This window comes from Diabrotica virgifera, chromosome 2, assembly GCF_917563875.1.
Source record: "Diabrotica virgifera virgifera chromosome 2, PGI_DIABVI_V3a".
Taxonomy (NCBI): Eukaryota; Metazoa; Arthropoda; class Insecta; order Coleoptera; family Chrysomelidae; genus Diabrotica; species Diabrotica virgifera.
The window spans coordinates 14911627-14926012 of NC_065444.1; the positions used below are offsets into that span (position 1 = coordinate 14911627).

Sequence of the window (14386 nt, forward strand, 5' to 3'; positions counted from 1 at the left end):
CCCCCATCTCCCCACCCCCCCCCCCCCAAACCGGACGCTCAAAATGGTGTAACTTTTTACTGAACCATATGTGGACCATATAGAACAATTTGGTGTTGGAGGAAAACTTTTATTTTTGATGTCTGGGTTAGGTCTTTTTTTGGACCAATTATACTATACTACCTCTGTAACTTTGGAACCCTTCATTTTAGAAGGATTATGCATAGAACCTTTTTTATTGCAAATTTAATGTAGACCATTTTTGTATAGAAGGTTGTTCATGCTAAACCGCATAGTTTTAGAAATATTGACGAAAAACGCAAAAAACTACGAATTTACCGATTTCTCCCCCCTCCCCCCTCCCCCCCCCCAAACCCGACGCTCAAAATGGTGTGACTTTTTTCTGAACATTATGTGGACCATATAGAACAATTTGGTGTTGGAGGGGAACTTTCACTTTGGATGTCTGGGTTATGCCATCTTTTGGATCAATTTACTAAAACTGCAGAGATTACGGTGGACAGAGCACGTGGTCCGCGTGCATGAGAATAGGTTTGTTCCAACACAACCAGAAACCGTCCATGTATTATTTCAGGGTTGTTTTGTTTTAAACATTTTGTTTTAAACAACTGTTTTAAACATGTTTAAAACACTTCAATTAAACAAGCGTTTTTTTTTCATTTTTTTTTTGTGAATAATACATAAATATGAAAAAAGTCTTATACATATTATTATACAGACTTTGTAACAAATATATTTTTATTTATGAATAATGGGAACACAACAAAAATTGGAAAACTCAGAATATTTTGCATACAAGAGTTAATAATTTTCTCAAATTGTTTTAGTCTCATAGTAATCTTGTAATCTAAATCATTAATTTTATCAGCCACGTGATCACTTATAGAATTAAGCTCTTTAAAAATTGAAACCAACTTAGCAGCTTTGACATTGCCTAGCCGGTTACATAGTTTGGAATTGACTAAAGTCTAAAGCGTATGATGAGAAGAGTTTTTTTATGTTGTATTACCATAGAACGCCACCATGCCAATGGTTGTACATTAGATGTTTAGAAAATATATATGGATTAAAGGGTACACACTTTGCCTGGTAATTAATAATAATTGGCGGCAATGCTTCTGGATGTGAAGTGAAGTTTCTACATATTCTGTACCAGTTTTTATTTGCTCTTGACTAAATTTACCTCCACTAAAGCGATGTGCAAGCAAACTTGTCAAGAAATGAGCCAGGATCAAAGCCATTTTCATAAGCCCCTTGACTTTATTCGTATCATTTACCAAAAATTCGCCATTGCGTGTTCAGTCTCGAATGCTTCCAGAAGTTCTAGCCATATCTCTGTAGCCTCTCCTTTAGTGCAAGTGTTTGTTTGGACTTTGTCCCTGCACTACAATATACTTTAATTTTTATAAATACCTAGTCTTTGGCATTTACCTTTAACTTTGTATCATTTACAAGCGTTGTTACATCTTTATCAATACTTATTCTAAAAAATCCACAAGGAAAAGAAAATTTTTTTCCTGTAGTTGGCTGTATACCATCAATCACAAAATTGGAAAAAATCCTTTGTAAAAGGTATAAATTTTTTTTTTATTAAAATCCCTTAAAAGGGCTATATCACAACAAAACGTTTTCGATTTTTATAAAAAATCATCATCAGTGTTAGATAAACTGGATGCTAGCTGACCCACAAAAGAAAAAGAAAAATATTTGGGTAAAAACCCTTTACATGTAATATAGATGCCTTAAAAGTGCATACTTCAATAAAAAGCCCTGTGATGGTCACATGGCAACCAGGATAATGCCCTGAGGTAATGTATTGAAATTTCCCAACACGTGGGATCCAAATTGAGTTGTTTACATTTCAATGACTTAATGGCAACTGGATGCGAAATGAGTGATGTTTCTGAGTAGCGATTTTAAGGGATTTTAATAAAAAAATTTTATACCTTTTACAAAGGATTTTTTTCCAATTTTTTTAATACTTATTCTATTGTTTAGAGCAAATGTGAAATAATATTGGCCAGTTTTTCAACTAACTTTCTAAGCATTCCGATAAAGTATTCCAACGAACATCCTAATGCAATACAAGAGCAGAATCACCAGCTTCTCGGAATTTTGAGCTAGCAGAATGTACATTTCTGAAATATTTGCAATTTTTTGACACTGTTCTTTATTCCTGGCACTTCTATATCGTGGGCAAGTAAGTTCATAATATGGGCTGAACAGCCATAATTTATTATACACTGTGTCCGTAAAGTATGGAACAAATTCTTTTTTTGCTAACAGAGCATTTTAAAAAATAATCCTGAAACACGTCGATTTTTATTTTAATTTACCGTATTTTAAAATAATATTCTAATATACAGGGTGAATTACTTTCGAGTAATGACGTCACCGTCATTTTTTTTAATGGAACACCCCCATTTTGTCTCAATTTTCGGATTAGTCTAGCTGAGCTGATTCCAAAAATGTATCACATGTTGATTCAAATTGGTACAGAGTGGACAAAAATACAATAGTTTTGTGTGTGCTCATATTATTGAATTTTAATTAATTTTTTATATTAAATTAAAATATTAAATTAAACAATATCAAAAATTAAGTAAAATCAAAAATTAAATAAAATATCAAAAATACAATAAGTATTTTTGATAATATTGTTAATTTAACTAAAGGCTGTATGACACTATGCATTTTCTTGTATCATTTCTAATATCGTTTCTGATATCGTTTCTTGTATACATTTTCTTGTATCATTTCTTGTACGTACATTTGTGCCCTGTATGACACTATGCAAGTTCTTGTATCGAAAATTGTATGAAATTCGGCATGTGATTGGTCGAAATTTTGTTTGTCACCCTGTGTCACGTTATGGTAGTACTGCATCTACAGCTACAGCTGATTTTAAAGATTTTATAAAATTTATAAACTTTTAATTAACATTTTAATGTTAACCAGAATTTTACGTTGACTGTTTGAGGTTGATTATTTGTGTTTTTATTTTGTTTTGATATTTGTGCTAAAATATTTGCATTAGAATTATCTTCAGTTTGATCCAAATTAGGAACTATTGTATTTTCGTCTATTAAAAAATTATGCACCATGAAACCTAAATTTATAGTTTGAACTTTACTAGGAGCTAAATATATGGTTATTAGTAGAACAGTAGTTCATACCAAACGGTATATTAAGTATCAATAAAAGATTTATAAATAATACCTACAAAAACACAAATAAATTCATCAATACATGATCCCATTTTCATTTCAGCCGCCATTATGAGTAAGTAATTATGACATTTTAGATGTTTTACCAGCAGGTTTTACGTTTTTGCTCTTTGCGCAGAAATTGGCGCAGTTCTTGTACAAGAATCTGTGTCTGACTCAAATTCTTGTATCGTTTCTGATATCGTTTCTTGTATCTGTGTATGACACTATGCATTTTTTTGACATATCAGAAACGATATTAGAAATGATACAAGAAAATGTATAGTGTCATACAGCCTTAACGCGTTACTTTATGAACACACACAAAGCTATTGTATTTTTGTCCACCCTGTACCAATTTGAATCAATATGTGATACATTTTTGGAATCAGCTCAGCTAGAGTAATCCGGAAATTGAGACAAAATGGGGGTGTTCCATTTAAAAAGAAATGACGGTGACGTCATTACTCGAACGTAATTCACCCTGTATATTAGAGTATTATTTTAAAATACGGTAAATTAAAATCAAAAATCGACGTGTTTCAGGATTATTTCTTAAAATGCTCTGTTTAGCTAAAAAAGAATTTGTTCCATACTTTACGGACACAGTGTATGTATCTGTGCTGCCTAATTCCTCAAACAGATCCTTCTCATTGTATGAAATATGATTTAAACAATGTTTTTTTTCTACTTATTTTATTAAAACACGTAATTTAAAAACGAAAAATAAAACATGTTTAAAACAAAAAAAACCGTTTAAAACAAAAAAAAAACGTTTGTTTTGTATAAAATAAAAAAAACATGTTTTTTTTCAACCCTGTATTATTTCGTTCCCATGGAACGTTAATTATATAGTAACGTGATCGTTACATGACGGTTCTTCGTTGGGTTGGAACAAACCTAAAATAAACCCTAGAAGAATGCTAAATGCAAGGAAAAAAACCTGTTAACAGACCAAAAAAGAGATGGGAAGAGGAAGTAGATGAGGATGCCAAAAACCTCCGAAAAACGCGTTCATGGAAAAGAACAGCAGTCGTCATCATCACTATACTGCTGAAATAGGTCTTCATGCAGCATCTACTGCTGAATATAGGCCTCCTGCTGCTAATTGTGTGCCAAAAGAATCTAGTTTGCTGTAGCTCTCTTTATACATCCATCTACTTGTTGGAAGTATTTGCCCACCTCTATATGTCTGAAATCTACGAAGACACTCGTTCATTCTTGTCACGTGTTTGGTTCAGTTTCACTTCTTATGTGCTATTCTTTCCACAGCATTTGTAATTCCTGTTGAATAACAACTAATCGTTGGGCTGAAAAGTCCGTAGGCTAACATAGAAATAATTTTTTTGATAAAATTTGATTTTATTATTCAATATAATTACCTTCGAGGCCGATACAACGATTATTGCGGTCATACAACTTTTCAATACCATTTTTATAATACCTACAATTTGTTTTAAGCCTCAAAATAAGCATTCGTTTCGGCGATTACTTCTTCATTGGTGCTTTCCTTTCCAGCGAGCATTCTCTTGAGGTCTGCGAACAGGTGGTAGTCGATGGGAGCCATATCTGGTGAATACGGTGACTGCGAAAGCGGCTCGAAGCCCAATTCGTGAAATTTTTTCATCGTTTTCATTGATTTGTGACAGGGTGTGTTGTCTTGATGAAATAGCACTTTCATTTTCTTCAAATCGGGCCATTTTTTCGCGATTTCGTCCTTCAAACGCTCCAAGAACGCGATGTAATAGTCGCTGTTAATATTTTTACCCTTTTCAAGATAGTCGATTCATATTATACCATGCGCATTCCAAAATACTGATGCCATAACCTTGCCAGCCGACTGTTGCGTCTTCCCACGCTTTGGAGTCGGTTCATCACGTGCAGTCCACTCGGCAGACTGTCGATTGGACTCCGGTGTGAAATGATGGAGCCATGTTTCATCCATTTTAATATATCAACGCAAAAATTCGCTTTTATTACGATTGAAGAGCTTCAAACACTTCTCAGCATTATCAATTCGTTGTTATTTTTGATCGATTGTGAGCTCTCGCGGCACCCACTTTGCACAGAGCTTTCGCATACCCAAATATTCATGCACAATATATCCAACACGTTCCTTTGATACCTTGGTACACTGCGTGCATCGTCCTCTGTGCTCATTTCGCCTCATTTAAACTTAGCAAACCATTTCTCAACGGTTGATTTTTCTGGTGCAGATTCCGAATAATGTTTATCAAGCAAAGCTTTGGCTTCAACAGTATTTTTTTTCGTCAAAAAGCAATCCTTGATTAAGACACGAAATACTTTTGATCCATTTTTTTTTAAACTAACACAAGTTGCTTCACTCAAAATGCTATATCTCCTAAACAAATAGTTCGACAGCTGTCAAGTTTATACACGCATATTTTGAAATCAAAATGTCTGGTAACCACTGGTATTAAATCCATAGATTTAATCCATGATATGGATTTAATACCAGTAGTGCCATCTATGTGTCAGCCTACGAACTTTTTATCTCACCTATTATTTCTTAGCGTTAATCCCAACGTCGACCTCTCTTCTTCGTGAGTTACTCTACTCTAATTCTCTCTAATACTCTTTTTCTCTTTTCTTCTTCTACTCTAATTCTCATTTTCGGCATATGCATTCGTTGTTCCTTATTCTTTTTAACTGTCCAACATTCTGTTCCGTACATCATAGCTGTTTTATAGCATTTTCCCTTGAGCTTCATTGGTATCTTTTTGTCACAAAACGCACCACTCTCTTCCTTCAACTTCATCCACCCAACCCTAATGCATGCATCTAGCCCTTCTACTGCATGCATCTTCATCTATTTTCCATTTTTTATTTCGCATATTGTTCATTGCGTTTCTTATTTCGTCCTCTGTTATATGTATCTGGTATATCTTCAAATCCAACATTTTTTACTATTCTTCGGTGTTTTTCGTCTTTACCTGGTGGTGGTTTTGCTTTTGACTCGTTTAATGTAGTAGTATACTCACGAACAAAAATATTGCATATGCATGTGGAATGACATTTTTTGTGCTGCTATCCTTAGCCCACTGTATCATAGGAATAGGATTTATTTTCCGAATGCGATGTTTTGAAGTATCGTATAAATGCTATAATCGGATTTAAATCTGATCTGGGCTTTATGCTGGCCAGTATAATTTTTCAATTGAATCTCATCAAGGTAAGTCTTCACCATGCTAGCGACATGAAGATGTGCATTAACACCAATATGTCACATCCAATATGGCTTTCAAATGGCAAAACACGATCTTTTTAAATGTTTTCAATGTACATATAAGTTGGCATTCGCCTAATCACCTCCACGTGTTCGGTATGTCCTTTCAAAGCAATACTTCGGTAGACGAAGTTTTGTAAATCTTGCTTGAATATGATGAACGCTATGCCAGATGTAACCTCACACAGAGTGTAAATTTTGGTGGTGGCGGCATAGTGCTATGGAGTGGTATTTCTTGGAAAGTAGATATAGAACTTGTGGAGGTGATTGGTCGAATGACAGCTGATATGTACATTTAAAACATTTTAGAAGATCATGTTTTGCCATTTGCCAGCCATATTGGATAACAAATTCGTGTTAATGCACCATGACGCAGGTCTTCATCTCGATAGAATAGTGAATACTTACCTTGATGAGATTCAATCTAAAAATTATGTTGGCCACCATATCAAATTTAAATCGGATTATACCATTAATGTCCGACTGGTATATTATTTGACAAATAATAACATGATTTCGAAGTCAGTTAAGTATGATATAATGCCTACGGCATTATATTTAAATAACTTGTTAAATACTGTCAAGTTGACAAATAACAACCTAAGTAAAACTATGGTTACCACAATTAGGTTACGATTATTGCTGGTATGTAAATGTACTTATGTATTTGAAAACTAAAATTTCAAAATTCATTCAAATTTTTTGCATATAAAGAATAATTTAGTCGGAAATTAAACGTTGAAGGCACCACGAGTATTATAGATAATAACGCTTTCGGTCAACGTATATCCCTCGGGCCAAAGGCCCTCGGCATATACACAATTGACCTCAAGCGTTATTATCCTTATAATACCCTTGGTACCTTAATAACTATAATAATATGATACTTCAAAACATCACATTCGTAAAGAAATCCTGTTCCTATGAGACTGGGGGCAGCACAAAAAATTTTATTTCACACATTAATTTCAACACATGCAATATTTTTGCCCGTGAGGGTATAATAATAATATAATAACTTAGTAATAGTTTGGCTCAAATTAGTTTGCAGCTGCATACTGCATAATAATTTATTACTTTAAAAAATCACCTGACTTAAAAGGACTATTACTCAAATATCAATTGACAGGAATATTAATAGCACATCATTTGAAATAGTATACATATTAATTTATATTCGATGCATCTGTGTGCATGCTTTGATTCATAATCAACAAATTTAAATAATTTAAATAATAAACTATATATTATATAATTTTGTAATGTTGAAAAGATATCAGGACGTACAACGAATATTGTGTGCAATGGTGTACTGCAGTCTGGGTTTATACGCCGTGGTTTGGAATTGTTTTTTCACACCACTTCCTATAAACCCTGTATACAATATATCATTACAAAACCCCAGGACCTCGATTTTTGACCCTTCGCTTCGCTGTCGAACGTATTCGCTTCCTATCTGTTTAGTATACGTAGCGCATACGTTCGATAACGAAGCGAAGGGTCAAAAATCGAGGCCCTGGTATCTACCCTCCAATACTCCGAATATTATGCAAGTTTAACACTATTGGCTTCTTCTTAAGTGCCGTCTCCCAATCGGAGGTAGGATATCATCATCACTATCTTTACCTACCGCTGTATTATACAGTGAGCACGTAAAGCTTGGAATAAATTCATTTTCTCGAGAATGGACGATTTTGGAAAAAAAGAACCCGAAACTGGTCAATTTTTATTTTTAAATTACGACTTTTTGGCATATATATCATACTAGTGACGTCACCCATCTGGGCGTGATGACGTCATCGATGATTTTTTAAATGGGAATAGGCGTCGTGTGATAGCTCATTTGAAAGGTAATTCAATTCTCTATTCAGTAATATAACCATTAACATAATTATTTATACAGGGTGTCCAAAAAAATTTTGGATTAAATTTACTGACATAAAAAGAAGAATGCAAGTACATAATTTATTTAATTCAAAATACATTTTACTTAGTGTTGCCCAAATGCAAGACCAAGACGAGACTTAGACAGTCTTGGTCTTGGTCTTGCGGCAGTACACCTGGTCTTGGTCTTGGTCTTGGTATTGCGCTCCCAGTCTTGGTCTTGGTCTTGCAGCAAGAGTCTTGCAAGTCTCGCAGTTGCCCATTAGCCTATTGCATATCTTAGAACAACGTAACAGAGAGGTACATTTTAAGCTTGAATATCATAGATATAGTAAAGACTAGCCAAATTAATAAATATCTAAACAACTGACACCGGGTGGGGTTTGAACCCACGATCTAAAGTGATCGCTGTTATGTTCTAACTAAAGTTAAAACTACCTCTTAAAACCCACAAAATTTCATTTGCGTATTTCAGCCGATTTTAGAGCAATAAATAAATCGTCAGTTTGTAAAAAAAATTTCAACCCTTCCCTATTTGGTAAACAAAGCATTTATAAAGTAAACGTTTATGAAGTAAACTGTCATTAGTTTTTCGTGCAGAATTACCCATTAAAGTTTGCCATACTTATTTAAAAACATTCTGTATTGATGAAAAACATGGATAGTTAAAAAAGTACCTAACTTTTTTATTATCCAATATAAGTGAATGAATAAAAAAACATAATGTTAAGAAAATATGAGGCGTTAGTTGGGCTTTAATTTCAGTATGCTATTATTGCATGCTAGAATAATAAGTTAGCATAATGCTAGAATATTCCACAGAGTGAGAAAAAACACAGTTTGATTGGTACACCCGGTATACACTGACAAAATTGACCTGTCTAGCAACAATATCTATTATTACTGCGATATTTATAAAGAATAGAATAAGACCAAATATTAAAAAAAATCACTTAAATTTAAATAACAACAGGTTTAGGAAATTTGAGACAATAAAAATGACCCATTTTTAAGGTGGTGCCATGGACGTATAAATAAAGATGGGTGGTGCGTTAATTGCTTGGAGAAGTGTACCTATATCGTTCAAATAATATTTCGGTATTATGTCTACACGATATCCGGCATATTATACGGGGCCTTGGCGCTGCATGTCGAAACAAAACTTCCATTGAAAAAATTGAACAAAATATTCTACAATTTCCCTAATAAAACGCTTTGAAACAGTGTATTGTTTGGATGTCGACCTTTTCGTATAATGTCTTTATCTATAATATTGTATTGTAAATCATAATATTATATCCATTTGCCGCCATATTCCATAACAACAAAGAAGCTTTGTTTTTGTTTTCAAGTTAGGTACTTTTCATGGTTCATTTACCGTTGGCGGTGACACACTGTAAAATGGCCAAATTGCAATTTTTGTTATCGCTTAATCCTTGACGATTTGGAACAGTGTGTATATGTATTGTTTTGGGTATATTTGCGTGTACTTAATCTATTTATTGTTTAGCCCATTTTTTCATTGTGCAGTCACCCTTGGCTTATATAATAGTCCTGTCGCCAGGGGGGGTACAACGGCCTCCTTAATTCAGATGGACTTACCCAAGTTTTTTTTATATATTTTGACCCGCAGAATACGAATTTTTTGGGTAACAGTTGATCCGGATGTCGATAAGATTGGTATAGACAAAGAACTTGAGGAATTACATAACAGCGATTTATCGCAAAACAAAACATCTTTTTGTATTTTTTGGGTAATTTTAAGCAAAAAATATTCCTACAAGTTTTTTCGTAGAATGCATAGTTTTCGAGATAACCGCGGTTGAACTTTCAAAAAATCGAAAAATTGTAAATTTTAAACCCGAATAACTTTTGATTAAAAAATAAAGTGGCAATTCTGCTTACCGCATTTGAAAGTTTAAGTCAAATTATATCGGTTTTGATTATTTGCATTGCTAAAAATTTATTATTTTATTGTTAAACAAAGCTGTAAACTGTAGTAAACACCTAGTATGTGAGTGATGTTTTCTATGATTTCTCATTTAAAATCGAACGAGTAGGTAGAGTAGCTACAAGTGCAAGCGAGGCAATTTCTACGTAGCATGCGTTAAAACGCATGTATTAGGCACGGGAAACCTATGTGTTTATAGATTAGTTTAACAATAAAAAAATTAATTTTTAGCAATGCAAATAATGAAAACCGATATAATTTGACTTAAACTTTCAAATGCGGTAAGCAGAATTGCTACTTTATTTTTTAATCAAAAGTTATTCGGGTTCACAAATTGCAATTTTTCCATTTTTTGAAAGTTCAACCGCGGTTATCTCGAAAACTATGCATTCTACGAAAAAACTTGTAGGAATATTTTTTGCTTAAAATGACCCAAAAAATACAAAAATATGTTTTGTTTTGCGAGAAATCACTGTTATGTAATTCCTCAAGTTCTTTGTCTATAACAATCTTATCGACATCCGGATCAACTGTTACCCAAAAAATTCGTATTCTACGGGTCAAAATATATAAAAAAAACTTGGGTAAGTCCATCTGAATTAAGGAGGCCGTTGTACCCCCCCTGGCGACAGGACTATAACAAGTGTTGTTGAAAAAACTGAATCTGTTTTCAATTTGTGCAGTCGATTCACAAAGTTTAAATTTTAAATTCTGAAAATATTGTGAAGTGAAAAAAATTAGTGAAATAAAAAGAGTGTAGCTGAGTGGAGCGATGAAAAGAAAAATGAAACAAAAAAAGGAAGAAGTTTTGAAGAAAATAATACCCAAAATTTCTTCATTTTTCCATCAACCAGATTCTCAAAGTGATTTAGATTGCAATGGTAAGTACTAGATCTAGATGTCTATCTACTAATGAAACAATAATTAATTCTTATCTAATTGTCGTCTGTAACAGGGGTGGCCAAGGTCCTTGATATTCTTTGATAGAAATTTGAAATTTTTTAGAAGCCGTCATTAAATGCGTATTAAAAAGTTATGCAAAAGAGGTGTTAAAAAATTTTTTACAGAATGTTGTACAGAACATTTATTGAACACGTGTAAATAAAAGTACAACCTATTTGTACTAAATTTAAATATTATAAATTTATTTTACTTCTTTTGATAATTCTTTAAATCTTAGTGAATAAATGGTGACAGCACTTCTTAGTAATTCTTTCAGATGCTGGTTAGTTGGTACTGATGAGTAATTGAATTTCAGGAATTTTAAAGTGGAATAAAATTATTCACACATGTCTTCTTCTTCATGTGCCGTGCTCGATTATCGAGTGTTGGCTATCAAATTGGCTATAGTAATTTTGTTGGCGGCAGCTCGGAAAATGGAAGCTGGAGTTTCTCAAACCACTCTCTTAAGTTTCTAAGCCATGGCGTTTTTCTTCGACCTGACCCTGTTCTTCCGTCTCCTTTGCCTTTTATTATTAAATGGAGTATATTATAATTCTCTGGGTGGCGCATTCTTCTCTAGGTGCCGTCTCCGCTTCGAAGGTTGGCAATCATCAAAGCGATTTTTACTTTTGAGAGTGCGGTTCTAAATAATTCGTTGTTACTACATCCAAACTATGCCCTAAGATTCTTCAGCCATGAGTTAAGGTGATACAGTAGCGATCAACAGGTAGCCAAAACGCGTTCCAAGATTGCGGCTGTAATTTTGAATATTTTTTCGAGATATTTGGCACACGTATTTGTAATATAATAAAGAATGGCGGTACAGAGCCCAATTTGAAAAATATATTAATATGTGGAAATTACTCTGTAATTAAATACAATATTAAAAAAACGAGCCTGTACCGCCACTAAGAAGAACAAAAAAATACACTTTCTTCAAATAAACTTTTTTATCAGATGCCTAGATTTTGTGTCATTTTGGAACTACTAATGAAATAAAAAATTTTAGTAGTTACAAAATGACACAAAATCTAGGCATCGGATAAAAAAGTTTATTTGAAGAAAGTGTATTTTTTTGTTTTTCTTAATGGCGGTACAGGCTCGTTTTTTTAATATTGTATTTAATTACAGAGTAATTTCCACATATTACTATATTTTTCAAATTGGGCTCTGTACCGCCATTCTTTATTATATTACTAATAAGTGTGCCAAATATCTCGAAAAAATATTCAAAATTACAGCCGTAATCTTGGAACGCGTTTTCAGCTTCCTATAAATCTTTTTCCTGGATTTTACTTACATAATGAAGTGGAGTATTAGATATTTATCTCCTCTCATCACATGTCCCATATATCTCAGTTTTCTTCTCTTAATTGTTAGAAGTACTTCTCTTTCCTTATGCATACGTCTGTCTCATTATCTCTACGTTGGTTATTCTATTTACCCATGAGATCTTCAGCACTCTTCGGTACACCCACATCTCGAATGTCTCCGGTTTTCTCACGTCAATTTTCTTTAGTGTCCACGCTTCCATCCCGTAGTATAATACGGATAGCTCATAGCACCTCATAGCATGGCCAAAAAAATATTCAAGTTTGCGAGTTTTTACTGTTCTGATGACTTCCCGTAATTTTTCCCCTCCAATGTATAACAACTTCGTTACGAACTCTATCCACCCAACTTATTCGTAGGATCCTCCGATACACCAAGGTTTCAAAGGCTTCCAGGTTTTTGAGAAGGGTATCCGTTAAAGTCTAACCTTAGACACCATACAAAAGAGTACACATTCACATAAGTACGGTGTTCCATCGAACATTTTCTAGCACTACCTTATATCAGTTCTTGAAAAGGGCCCCGCGAAAATCTTTGATACGGGGCCCCTGTCGGGCTAGCTACGCCACTGCTGCTGAGAAAGAATGTATGACTAAAAAATTTTATTTTTACATTATAATAATCACCTCTCAGTACATGTCAAATGTGTTGAGTGTTCTTTTAATGGATATTTTGATTCGCTATGTATGTTTATGGTATTGTTCGTAATGCGCATAAGTCCAATTTTCAAAATTTTTGATACAGTTTTTTTTGTTTCTTATAGAGTATCTAAGAATATAGCCGAACTTATATACTCCCTAAAACGACCCTCAGTTCTAACTGCAAGACGCAAGAGTCTCGCAGGCTTAGTCTTGTTCTTGCTCAAGTCTTGCACGGTAAGTCTTGGTCTTGGTCTTGCTAAAATTAGGCGGTCTTGGTCTTGGTCTTGCAAAAACGCAAGAACAAGACCAAGACTGCAAGACCAAGACCGATTTTGGGCAACACTAATTTTACTGCTCTCAGAAAAGAAAAAAATGGTTATTTGAAAAATAATCATTGCTTTTCGCTATTAAATGTTCAAACTATTAAGACGACCCATGCAACGAAGACTATTGTAACTCAATTTTGGTTGAACTGAGATAATCGCGTTTGAAAATTTTTCACAAAGAGTTCGCCGTAATGAATGACGATATCTTTGCAACAAAAATACTCCTTACACAGTGAAATTTCTGATATATTATATTTAAAGGGTTTTAAGGGATTTCACAAATTAAACATAACAAAAACATATTTTTTTGCTAAATCTTGTAGACTTACTATTGTTTTCGTCGAAGCAATTAAGGAAAAAATAATAAAATCCACAAGGAAAAGAAAGTTTTCCTGTAGTTGGCTGTATACCATCAATCACAAAATTGGAAAGAAATCCTTTGTAAAAGGTATAAAATTTTTTTATTAAAAATCCCTTAAAAGGGCTACATCACAACAAAACGTTTTCGATTTTTATAAAAAATCATCATCAGTGTTCGATAAACTGGATGCTAGCTGAGCCACAAAAGAAAAATATCTGGGTAAAAACCCTTTACATAAAATATAGATGCCTTAAAAGTGCATACTTCAATAAAAAGGCCTGTGATGGCCACATGGCAAAGAGGATAATGCCCTAAGGTAAAGTATACAGGTTTCCCCAACACGTGGGATCCAAATTGAGTTGATCACATTTCAATGACTTAATGGCAACTGATATTTTTCTTTTGTGGCTCAGCTAGCATCCAGTTTATCGAACACTGATGATGATTTTTTATAAAAATCGAAAACGTTTTGTTGTGATGTAGCCCTTTTAAGGGA

The 14386-nt window shown here is 33.6% G+C and overlaps 1 protein-coding gene across 2 annotated transcripts in view; it reads left to right on the forward strand.

Moving 5' to 3' along the window:
• LOC114345611 (uncharacterized) overlaps window positions 1-14386 on the forward strand; it is a 143446-nt gene that overhangs the window by 25840 nt on the left and 103220 nt on the right. The window lies entirely within an intron of this gene.